This window comes from Vulpes vulpes, chromosome 13 (assembly GCF_048418805.1).
Source record: "Vulpes vulpes isolate BD-2025 chromosome 13, VulVul3, whole genome shotgun sequence".
NCBI classification, from domain to species: domain Eukaryota; kingdom Metazoa; phylum Chordata; class Mammalia; order Carnivora; family Canidae; genus Vulpes; species Vulpes vulpes.
The window spans coordinates 148,391,019-148,403,765 of record NC_132792.1 but is presented as its reverse complement, the minus strand read 5'-3'; the positions used below and the strand labels follow the sequence as shown (position 1 = coordinate 148,403,765).

Here is a 12,747-nt window from a genome sequence, read left to right as displayed (position 1 = left end):
TGCAGATCAAGGCAAGGGGCGCCATCCCAGTGAATGCCATGATCAGTGGCCAACCAGAGTGGTATTGAGCTAAAACAAAATCCTAAAAAGTGCTGAACTGTTGACTGAGTCTTGATGGATACACTCTGGGTGTTTTTAATAGCTCAGGTCTTCAGAAGACATTTGGCAGGCCCTTAGCATTTAAGCATTTATGCCATTAGAATGGCATGACCACATGTCTGTTTTGAACTTTTCCCTAATAAATGTGGAAGGTAGGCAAAAATCTCAGGTCTACAAAGGACGCTTCTTAGAAAATAACAAACCTTCCTACTGAGTGAGCAAGCAGTCAATTTGTTGGAAAAATTACTCTTCGAAGGCACGTATAATTTTTGGCATGGCGCATCTTGGGATGTTTCTTCCCCCCATAGCATTGCCAACAAAAAGCCCAAGCACAGGCTGTGTTTCAGATGCTTGCATGCATCTCTACCAGCAGCACTTGCCCCATCTAAGGTACAAAGCTTGTGCTCAGTACGGCTTCCCATGCTCGGCTCCCATAGTGGCCAGACTCACAACCCCCTTTCACTGATTTAAAAAAAAATTTTTTTTTCTTGAACATATTCCTATTCTCAGAGTCCATCTGTTAAGTCTTTTTATCAGTGGCATATTTGGGACCCCATGCCATGCAAAATTCCACAAAGGAACCCTCTTTGTCCATTGTGAAATGCAGTGATCTCTCTCTCCTCCCTGCAAAAGAGAGCCATTTGGATGAGATCCCAGTCCCTGGAGAGAGAAGATGGAGGAGACAGGAGAGACCGCCCCCCACTTCGGATCCTAGCTTTGCTCCTCCTGCCCTTTCTACAAGGTAGACCCGAAGAACACAAATCATCAAACCCCCCTGAGCACTTGAGCAACAGCCTGAAGATAGCACATGCACATTGGAAAAGGAGATTCGCTGAAGTGGGGACTCCATGCAAATTCAGCGATTGTACAGCCATGGCATTGGCCGAGAAAATTCCAGGAAAGAGGTCATCAGACCACCGCACTCTTTATCCCTTTCCAAGAGACTTCTGAGCTGCTTGCCTTGAATTTCTGGGCAACTAGGGCTATCAGGGCCTGTATGGGCAATGGCTCTGCTTTTGCTACGACCGCGACAGCAAAGGCATCTTTCATCACCTTTGCCTCCTGTAGAGAAGGGACTAGTTCTCATGTGTTCCCCAGCTCAATAGCTCAGGGCTTTGCTAATCTTGCTGAACACTTCAGTTTTTAGATGGTATATCAATGAGGCATTCAAACAGAGCAGTTTATACACAAAAATTCTGTCTGCTTTGTAAAAGATTATCCTTTTATAAACACTCTGCAGAAAACATAAAAGCAAATAGGGGACAGCACATAGGACAGGAAAGATGTTAGCAGGGAGATTAATACTGAATGGGTCGAAATGAATGGCGCTTACTAAAACGAGGTCCAGATACTTTGGCTGCAGTGAAACATAAATAATGGGAATGACACATCGTTTATTCGGGATAATGAGTTGATCCAAAGTAGAGGCCTCGGACAAGAGATTAAAGATTAAATATCCATCTCCTGATGAATATCAGTAGCCAACTTTAACCTTTTCCTTCCAAAAGTACAATTTTTCTTGAACAATTATATGTGCTTATGCCACAGTACAGAAACTGGATTCTTTAAAAAAAAAAAAAAAAAGCAGCAAATACCACTCGCCTCTTTTTCTTATCCGGGTGGAAAAGACAGTTGCACATTTCAAGAGAGGAAGCGTCTTGAATTTCATTTCCAGGCTCTGAGCCTCTGGACATTGATATAAAGAAAGATTCCCCCACCATATCCCACACTTGAGAAATCTAGCTTAGGGACTCAGCTCACATCTCTTCATTCACTCATGTAACAATAAAGTTTTTCAAAAGAAAGAAGGAAGTGAGATTGGCACAACCCCATATGGGTTTCACATAGACTGTGAGCCCCCCAGGAGGAGCGAATGGGACGAGCCTCAGCGATTGATCGGTGTGTTCAAATTCCTCACCCCAACTATGGAGAGAGGACCCCGAGGCTAGCAGCCCGGGTGTGTCCCGGCCAGGGTCCCGCAGCCTGTTAGCAGTGGAACTGGGACTAGTACCGGGCCTGCTGGCTTCCAGCCCCCACTCTTCCCACTGCACCCTGCTGCCTCTTTATTCCCTCAAGTTGGAAATAATGACCAAAGCAGCTTGCTGGAAGAGCCAGCACCCCACATGCTAAATTAAAGCCCTGAATTCATGAAAAACTTAGAATATTGGAAGCTCTGAATAAATAAGTGTTGGAAACAAAAAAAAAGGGGATGGGAAGAGTTGGAGCAGAGGGAGAAAATGCAGAGGAGGAGGGGGCGAAAGGAGCAGACACCAATCACAGACACCCGTGCTGCCAGCCCACAGGCCTTGCCACCCAGGCACGATTCTGGAACAGTCCATGAGTGGCCTTTTTCTCTCAAAGGGCAAGAAGACACCGGGCAAGGAGAAATCGTGCATTTTGCCCATTTCTTGGAGCCAAGAAGCTGCCCACTGTTCACAAGCCAAGACCAGGAGAGTGTTTTTGTGGCTGCTAGATACCCGAGGGAGCAAGGAGAGCAATAAGATTCAAACATTGTCATTAAAAAAAAAAAAAAATGAAAACCAAAAACAAAAACCCAGGCCACCGACAGGGCGGGAGCAGGAGACCATCACAGGTTAATTCCACAGCCGCTCACCTACAGAGAACAAGGTCAGGATTTGGCTGGCGTCCCATGTGATATCAGCTTGGTGGTTTCAATCTATGCTCCAGGGAACATTTGTCTCGGTGCCAAACCAACATGCATGCACGGTTGGCAAGCTGTCCTCCGGAGGCCAGGGATGAGGAGCTGTGGAAGTGTATCCATTTTCACTTTGCAAGTGTTTGCATGCCAATGCCTCGGACAGTGCCCCTCTTCAGAGAAAAGAGGGGAATTTATGCTTGAGAGCAAGGCTGTTTGCAGACACCTTACCCCACATGGGGGTGGCGGAGCTAGCGATTTCAATCCCTCTATCCTTTCTTCCTGAGTGAGTTCAGTATTTTGTCATAGGTGAAAATAATTGAACTGCTTCCTAGATAAGAAAGGTATTACTGGGACCACCTGCCAGATCTTAGTGGGAAAGAATTTTTTGCGATTAACATGTGACTCATAGGTTTCCACTTAGATGAGATAATCAAGACAAAAGGCAAGATATTCACAAGACATGCAACTGCCATTTGGGAAAAGGAAGGATATGTTAAATAAAAATTGTTTTGAAAGGGCGCTGAAAGGGAGCCCAACAGAAATTCAAATATTTTTATTGAACACTGAGCATGCTTAGCACCAAGGATCCAGGGAAAAAAAAAAAAAACAACACCGCTCAGCCCCCTAAATTGAAAGAGTACCCAGAGAATAGCCCACCAGTAAACAGACACACTTTAATGTCTTTACCAAGTGTCATGAAATAATCTGGTGTACATAGTTATGGAAACAAGGAGAGGGTAGCTAGGAGGAAGAAGGTGGTAGATGGACTTTCCAAAAGAAGCACCATGTTTTCATTGAATCTTTTCATGATGTCCAGCTCTGGTTAAGGTGATTGTCACCAACAAGTAGGAACAAACTGAAGGTGGCACTGTGCTAGAGATGGTGTGACACAGGGTCAGGAAGATGATGCTACATAGACCTTGGACTCGTCCACCAAGAATTTCCAGTTAAACATTCCCAGTACTTAAAAGTGCAACTCATGCTTTCCGGGCGTGACCAACATTGCTTGTGGATGAAGCCTATTAGTAGATCTGACCATGAAAAGACCATAGCCTCCAAAGTGAGATCATTGCATCTTTACCTCCCCAGAGACAATTTAAGTGGTTGTAGAAGCAAAAATGGCTGTCCTCAGATTAATCCCCAGTGGCCCAGTAATGAGCTGGGCTTGGGAATTTCTCTCTGCCATTTGATAATGTCACTCTACCAGCAAATAGCTATGGAGGCTTTATAGGAACTCCCTAAATTGGATCTTTCTCTCAGATTAGCAAATTCTCAGCAGATTACATGGACTTTCTCATAGCTCCCAAGTGACATGCCTATGTGCTTGTGAGACTGGGTTTGTCCTTAGGGCCAAGGCTAGTGATAGCTATGGGGATCTTCATAAGCCGAATTCTGATTTTCCCCCAAATATATTCATTGAAAAATAATGAATATTTTTATTGATAAGTGAGTACAGTGAGAAATTAAAAAATCCTCTTTTTTAAAGATTTTATTTATTTATTTGACAGTTTGACAGAGAGAAAGAGGGCAAGCACAAGCAGGGAGAGTGGTGGGCAGAGGGAGAGGGAGAATCAGGCTCCCCACTGAGAAGAGAGCCCAATGTGGGGCTCGATCCCAGGATCCCAAGATCATGACCTGAGCCGAAGGCAGACACTTAACCAACTGAGCCACCCAAGTGCCTGAAAAAAATTCTCTTTTATGACTAAAACAAGTAGTAAGCTCTGGAGGGCGGCAGGCTCCCAGTATGTTTCCCCAATTCTGGGCCTGCCTTTAACACTGGTTTGCAGTGCAGACTGACATGGTTTTTATAAATTTACAAATGTACGTCCATACGTGCTTTCCAGACTTGGACTTACAACTCCAGCACACTCAACTCTACATTTGTGTGATACCAGCTAAATTCGATCTCCATCAGTTTATTAGCTCTATATATTCTTCATAATTTGGACTGATTCAGGTGTCACACACTCTAGAAACTCAGTGTCAGCTTGGTGGACAAAAGTAGGAAGAACTGAAGGAGGCAGGACCAAGACCCACTAGGAAGTAAATCACAAAACCTTTCAAAAAGGCACATTCAGTGAGGGCTTCATTCAGACAGCATTGCTAGCTAAGGGGTCTTACCAGGTTAATAGGGCAGCAGAGCTCGCCAAACGGTGATGGCTTCCTGCCTGCCACCCTAACCACTCTTCCCTCATTCTGCTCTAATCCATAGCTCTCAGCCATAGTTACACATTAGAGTCACCTGGGGAGCATTTAAAAAATACCCATGCCTAAGCCTCACCCAGAGATTCTGACTAAACTAGTCTAAAGTGGAGCCTAAGCAATGAAGATTTCAAAGTTCCCGAAGAGATTCGAGTACACTTTAGAGTAGTGGGCTGCATGTCAGCCCCCAAAGGTATCATGTCCTAATCCCTGGAACCCATAGATGATACCCTCTATGCTAAAAGAGGATTTTGCAGATATGATTAAGAATCTTGAGATGAAGAGATAATGCTATATTATTCAGGTGGGCTCTAAATGCTATGACGAGTGGCCTTTAAAAAAAAAAGAGGCAGAGGGGAAATTGGACACACACAGCAGAAGAGGTAACATGAAGATGGGACAGAGAGATTTGCAGATCTAGAGCCTTGCAGCATTGAAGACTGGAGTGATGTGGTCACAAGCACAAGAATGCTGGCAGCCACCAGAAACTGAAAAAGGTAAGGACTGGATTATCCCTTGGAGAGCCTCTAGAAGGAATGCTGCCCTGCTAACACCTGGATTTCAGCTCAATGATCCTGATTTTGGACTTCTGGCATCCAGATCTATGAGAAAATAAGTTCTATTGTTTGAAGCCCTAAATTTGTTGGGATTAGTTATGGCAGCCACAGGAAACTCATAGAGCCTGGCTGGATGACCACTGCTCTAATCTCAGTGGCCACTATGAAAGCCCATCAGAGAGGCCAAGCTCAGTGCCACCACTGAGGCACTCACCTGCTTTTTCTCAATCTGGAGCACTTTACCTCATAATCTTCACTTGGCTGACTCCAGAAGGTTTTCCCTGGTCCCTGACCCAATCTACATTAGATCTGCTTGATATTCCCTTTCAGAATTTTGTTCTCATCCTTCATAGTGCTTATCACAATGTATAATCAGATACTTATGTGTCTGGTTACTTATTTAGTGTCTTTCTTCCCCACTACAATAAACACTCTGAGAACAAAGTTTACACCATTTTGTTCACCACTGCATTTTCAGCACCTAGTGGGGTAGCAGACATATAGTGAGTGATCAGTAAAAACATTAAAGGAAATAATGAACAAATGAATGACAGTCAGAGTACGTGGAAATGAATCCCAGATAACGGCCAGGAGCAGCAGACCAGGATCTATCTCTTGGGAGAGAGAATAGCAAGAGCTAGGAAGGAAATCTGGGACCCAAATAAAAGGGCCACAGTCTTGACAATCTCCCCCAGAATCTGTGGGAGAAGTGGAATCATGAGGGAGGTTATGTGCAAGGGCTACATATGAGCACACTCGATTCTTGATTGGAGCAGCTGATCATAGTTCTAGACTGCACTTGCTATGTCATGAGGATCTCGATCTAGTACCAGTTTTGTCTAATATCAGCTAAAGGACCGGACAGGGAAAAGAAAGCAGGCAAGCAAGGCACCTTAAGACCTACAGCAAGGCATAACTGGAAATATGTCAACACTGACAATTATTCATAAGACACATCTATCTCTTCATCTGCATGAGAAGATAGGACACTGGTTGATCTCCATCTCTCTCCAGATGTTTTAAGTATGCTCCCCCTATTCACCTGCCTCTAAGTTAGGGGTATTTGTTTTGTAATATTTACGTAGTATCTGTTTTTAAAAATCACCTTAGGGAGCACCTGGGTGGCTCAGTCGGTTAAGCATTTGCCTTCGTCTCAGGTCATGATCCCAGGGTCCTGGGATGGAGCCCCATGTTGGGCTCTCTACTCAGTGGGGGAGTGTGCTTGTCCCTCTCCCTCTGCTTGCTGCTCCTCCTGCTTGTGGTCTCTCTCTGTGTAAAATAAATGAATGAAATCTTTTTAAAAAAAGTTTTTAAATCACTTGAGCAAACCCAGAATAGTAAGTACAATCCATTGTACTGTTCCTTCCTGCCTGTCTGCTCCAACCACAGTAAACAGACCCCAAAGGCAAAAGTGATTGACTACTGGACACTGCTTTTCAGGGTCAGGGACTAAGACGGTTCTCTCACCAGAACACTCCAGGCTGCTCACTCACTCAGTGAAACAGCAACAGCAAGAGAAATGCCACTTTGAAAATCTAGGAATTCCAGGATTCAGGAGAGCCAACTAAGCAAAAAAGCAAAACTGAAAACCCTGCCTGCAGCCAAAATGCTAAAATGATCATGTAAGGGAAGAAGAGGCTTGGTAAAGCAGAAATGTTCAGAGAAGGATTTCAGTCAGGCTCTTTGATTGCAAGGAACAAACTCACTCATACCAGGAAAAAGATGATTCCTTAACCCTGCCTTTCGTTTTCGTTTAGTCTTACTCCTCCAATTCTGACTACAGGACCATGTTGCTTTTGTATCTGTAAATGTAAACATTTTAATCAAAGGAATACCAACATCAGTGAATTTTCATTGAGAGGCTATTTTCTAGAGCAAACTCCATGGGTTCTGTGTATCTCTGGTTTGCCATCCTCACCATGGCGTATCTAAAGGTAGGGGACTTTATCCTGCTTGGAGTTTGCCGAGCCTCTTGAATCTATAGGTTTCTGTGTTTTGCCAGTTTTTGGAAAATACTTGACAATGATCTCTTCAAATATTTCTCCTCGTTGTCGCTCTCTTACCCTCCTGGGACCAATTTATATATGTATGAAAATATTTCACTATGACTCATCTATCTCTTCTGTTCAGTATTTTAATTTTTTTTTTTCTTGTGATTCAGTTAAGGTATTATCTTGGGGCCTGCCTTTGGGGACACCAATCCTGTCTTCTGCTGTCTCTTGGCTATTAGACTCACCCAGCGAAGTCTTAGTGTCAGACATAATATTTTTAGGTTATAGAACATCTGGTTGATTCCTTTATATACAAGCTCTCGTTTGCTCTTCTCCCATCTTTTCACCTCTTTCGTACATCACTTCCTCCATTTTCTTTAGCATATTTATATTCACTATTTTAAAACCTTTGAATGAACTCCTATATCTGGATCATCTATCAGGGTTTAACTTCTATTCCTTGCTTTTCTCTTAATTGCTAGTCCTGTTTTTCTGCTTCTTCACCTGCCTCGTAATATTTTACTGTATAGGCAGCATCACGTGTAAAAAGCCTGAGAGACTGAAGTCTTTGTTATTTCTCCCAGAGGGTTTGTGCATTCCTCTGAAAGGCAGATGGGGAGAGGAACTGATCACCTCCATCCAATGAGGAATTGAGCTGACTTTGAGCCAGATTGAAGCTTCAATCAGAAAAAGTCCACCTCTGTTTTCAAAAATCTCAAGGACAACTGTTTGCTGTAGGCCCTTCCATCATGGGAGCGGGTTTCAAAGCACTTTAAGGCATGAAGACTTGGCTTTCCCAGCCCAGCCTCACAGACTCTTGAGCCACTCCAGCACTCAGCAGATGTCCCTTAAGAAAACCGACTAAGACATTTAGTGCTCCTTTAGATCCTAGCTTGTCAACTTCCTCAGCAGGTTTGTTTCTGCCCTGCAGAATTCCTCTGTTAGGCCAAGCCCCACCGACCTCAGCCTGTGACCATATGTACAATTGTCCCCAGGAAAATAAATGGCCAGGAATATCAGCTAACCTAGGAAAGGAACTTCCCTCTGGAGTTTTTAATTTATCTAACACTTTTTGCTTCTAGTTCTCCAGTGTCTTTGAAAATATAATTTTGCAATTAATCCCATTTTTGTTTAGTTGTTACAGTGGGAGCCAGTAGCCTGCCACAACATACTACTCAGAAGTGCCCATTAGCCCAAATTAATTCCACAAATAATTTTCTATATAGAATAGGCAAGCTTTACCAGTATTTTCCATTTTTCTTATTTATTGACATGATTTTTATCTAGTTCAATTTTTCCACATAAATTTACAACCAAGATTTGATTTCTTGATCCATATTTTTGTCCATATGAGATTACATCATCCATAGCATCAACTGTTGTGAGTTTTCACTTGCAACCATAGTTTCTACCAAGTTTAATTTCACTCATTCAGAATTTGCCGGTTTAAACTTAGTCAAGAACATTCCTTTTTTTTTTTTTTTCAGGCAAGCTTTAGACTCTAATAGATTTTGCCAAGTACAGGTCCAGGTAGTGTAATTTTTACTTTGTATTGATTATTTTTACCAGGACTATTCATCAAAAACTCAATAAAAGATTGATTTAATAATTTTTTATTTAATTTAAATAAAAGTCTTATTTAATCTCGGAGAAAACCATGTGCAATTCTCCTCAGATAGTCCACAAATTTTTCATCATGCTGAATTGGTCTATTGCATTTCTAACAAATTTCTTCTACAAGTCTCTAATCTATATAGTCATAGTGCCCCGTGTTGGCAGTTCAAAGAGCAAAATGATGAAATTGAAGAGGTAGGCTGGTAATGGTGAGATCACCATGCCTTGCATCATGATTGGAACATGAAGACCCTGGGAACTGAAGCAGCTCCAAAGACTGGGAGTTGACTCTACGTCAATTTGTTTTGTCCCTTCTTGTCTCTCTGCCTCTGCTCTTGCCTCCTCTCTACAAAAAGCTCCCTATAGGGACGCCTGGCTGGCTCAGTTAGCAGAGCAAGCAACTATTGATCTCAGGGTCATGAGTTCAAGCCCCACGATGGGCATGGAGTTTTTAATTAAAAACAAAACCCTTTCTGTAAATTCATCATGTTCATTCCAATCCATCCTAAGCTCAAATCTCTCAGAATCCATTATGACCACCATGGCCCCTCTCTCTGTATCATCACTTTTCAGCTTTAATCCCTTCACCTTTTCTGAAATGATGTCTGGGTTCAAATTCTTGAGGGAAGGAAGGTGACTAGCTCAATGTAATCTGAAGGCCACGAGGACCCAAGTTCATGGAATCTTGCTCAGGAATCTAACTCAGTATTTTTCGGTGTGATCTACAGATCACCTTCAGGTCAGACAATCACCCTTCCACATTCCATGGCCCCATGTCTTTCCCCTGAGTTACATTTCCCTCGGCCATAAGGGAAGCCAGGCAAGAGACTGCTAGGGCTCCCTGCAGCCCTTGCCTACGCTATCCTGCAGTGGAGCATCCTGGCAGTGAAAAAGCTCCAGCATCAGCTTAGTCTGGGTTCGAATCCCAGTTTCATTGCCTATAAACTGATCCCAAGTGAGTTCTTCAATTCTGATCTTACTTTTCTTATCTGTCAAATGAGAGAGTTAGATCAGCTTTCCAGAAAGAAAGGAAAGAATATATATAAAGAGCCTGGCAGAGAAAAAGTACTCACAAATATTAGTTCCTTTTCTTCTGAGAACAAGTCCTGTGGGGCCACCTTCATCGCCGAGAGGATGGCATAGTCATGCTGTGTGGCCAGAACCCAGCAAAACACATGAGATGAACCCAGGACAGAAGTGAATGGATTTACCAGTAAGAGCCAATGTTCTTTCCTGCTCTTTGCCAAGCCTGAATTTCCCAGAGATACTGCATTTCTTTGGATAACTCAGCAACCACTCAGTCCAGATACTGTCTCTTAGGCAGGCAACATGTTTACAGTCAAAAAGCTCACTTCCACTTCAAGTTTCCAATCCCCTGCTGCTACTTTCTGCAAACTTAATTAATTAGTTGCAGCTAACATTTGTTCAACCTCGTGCAGCAATGGGAGACTGAAGGGAACGGGCTCTCATAAATTAAAAACATTTCAAAATATTGTCTTCTCCCAAGAAAACAGTTTTTTTTTAAATTAACACTCCATTTGGATAACTTTAAGGTTTCAAAAGAAAACAAACAAGGAAACAAGGGAGTTTCAATTAATACTGATTGCCTTTAACTATTTCACTGCCATCGATCTAAGCTACCACTCTTCTTATCCTAAGCGTTGTCGTCCCCATAATAGATGCACAACTGCTCCTATATCTATCTCCTTTGTAATGCTTAGGTAATTATATCCCATATGGTCCTGGTGTGAAAATGCCTGCCACACACTCCATCAGTCAGCAGATTAAGAGATGCTGAAACCCTAAGTGATAATGTTGTCTTAGAAAATTAAAATCTCAAGTGCCATATTGAAAGCAATGATGTGTAACAAGAGGGGACAGTGGATTTTTATTTTTCTTATTGATTTGGCTGTTTCACCACCAAGACAAAATTACTCTAGCTAAGACTAAACAATAGCGAAAGTGGCTAGGAAATGGCACTGTAAGTAAATGTCACCTTATCCCAACTGATGAATACAAGGGATTCAGGTTGGGGCATTCTGATCTGTTAGCCTGGTTAACGGCTACCAGTTGAGTCAGTGAGGGGAAGCTCCTCCAATGACCAATGAGTATGAGACAGTCTCCCAATTACCGATCATCCACCACCGGTCATGATTTTTGTACAGTGCATCCTTATCTAAAAGTGATCAATAGTATTTGCTCTGTCTACCATGCATGATTGGTGAGGCACTCTGTACAGTTCTACAAAAACATAAATTGCCATCGTTGTTTTACTGTTGTCACGGACAACATAGTAGAAAGAGCTTTAAACCTGAAATTGTGACCTGAGTTCTAGTCAGAGCTCTGCTCATAAAATGATCAAGTCATTGCCTTCGGAGTATATAAGAGAGCACAGTCAGGGTGGTGAAGAGTGACACAGTAGGAGCTATGACAACTGGAAGACCCAAAATTTGGGGAGACTTCCATAGGTTCTATGACATTGCCAGGATGCCCACACTGTGTGGAATTATCACCGATTTCTTCTTAGGTTATCTGGTGTAATCTTCATCTTTTCCTATGTGCTGATGATACTTACAAGATTCAAAAACATGTTGCACATTTTGAAAATTACTGGTTAAATCACAGAAGTGGAAGAGAACAAAAGCAGAAAGATAAGAATGCAGAAACTAAACCCTGGGCCATTACTAAATCAGTACATTTAACTTCTAAGAAATGGGAGGCTATGGTCCGTGAGACATTCCTATCAACAGTGATGTTGTTGACAGGCACAACAAAACTAATCAAAGCTGCCATACAACAGAAAAAAACTTAATTTACTATTGTACAAATAACACCAATAGGTAGATAAAAATACCTCCACTTGTATGTAACTACGACAGGCATGGTAATTAGCATCATATTTAACATATCAGATTATTTTTATTGTAACTTTTATTCGATTTTGCACAGTTTTAACAATGTGTACTTATGAATGTTCAAATAGAGATAGATATAGCAAATCTATCGATCTATGTAACAGGCACACCTCAGAGATATTGCAGATTTGGCTCTGGACTACTGCAATAAAGCAAATATCACAACAAAACAAGTCAAATTATTTTTTTTTGCTTTGCCAGTACATATAAGAGTTATGTTTGCACTTCATTCTAGTCTATTAAGTGTGTTATAGTGTTATGTCTAAAAAAAACCCCCGATATACATACCTTTAAAAATACTTTATTGCTAAACAGTACTAAGTTATAATCTTTGCTGGTGGAGAGTCCTGCCTCAGTGTTGATGGCTGCTGACTAATGGTTTCTGAAGGTCAGGGCAGCTGTGGCAATTTCTTAAAACAAGACAACAATGGAGCTTGCTGCATTGATTGACTCTTCCTTTCATGAATAATTTCTCTGTAACATGTGCTGCTGTTTGACAGCATTTTACCCACAGAAGAACTTCTTTCAAAATTCAAGTCAATCCTCTCAAACCCTGCTGTGGCTTTATCAACTAATTTTATGTAATACTCTAAATCCTGGGTTGTCATTTCAACAATCTTCACAGCATCTTCACCAGGAGCAGATTCCATCAAGAAACCACTTTCTTTCCTCCTCCATAATAATCAGCTCCTCATCCACTAAAAGTTTAT

The 12,747-nt window shown here is 42.1% G+C and overlaps 1 protein-coding gene across 8 annotated transcripts in view; it reads right to left on the bottom strand.

Annotated features, from left to right (window-relative positions):
* Window positions 1-12,747, bottom strand: part of LOC112921781 (uncharacterized) — a 201,441-nt gene that overhangs the window by 139,628 nt on the left and 49,066 nt on the right. The window contains exon 1 of one of the 8 annotated variants that reach the window (XR_003235309.2): window positions 10,196-10,388. The exons of 5 other annotated variants lie outside the window; for them this stretch is intronic. The gene's annotated coding sequence lies outside the window, so the exon portion shown is untranslated. Of the gene's footprint in view, window positions 1-10,195; window positions 10,389-12,747 lie in introns of those variants that run through there. 2 more of the 8 variants (XM_072733287.1, XM_072733286.1) reach the window with 2 other exon arrangements.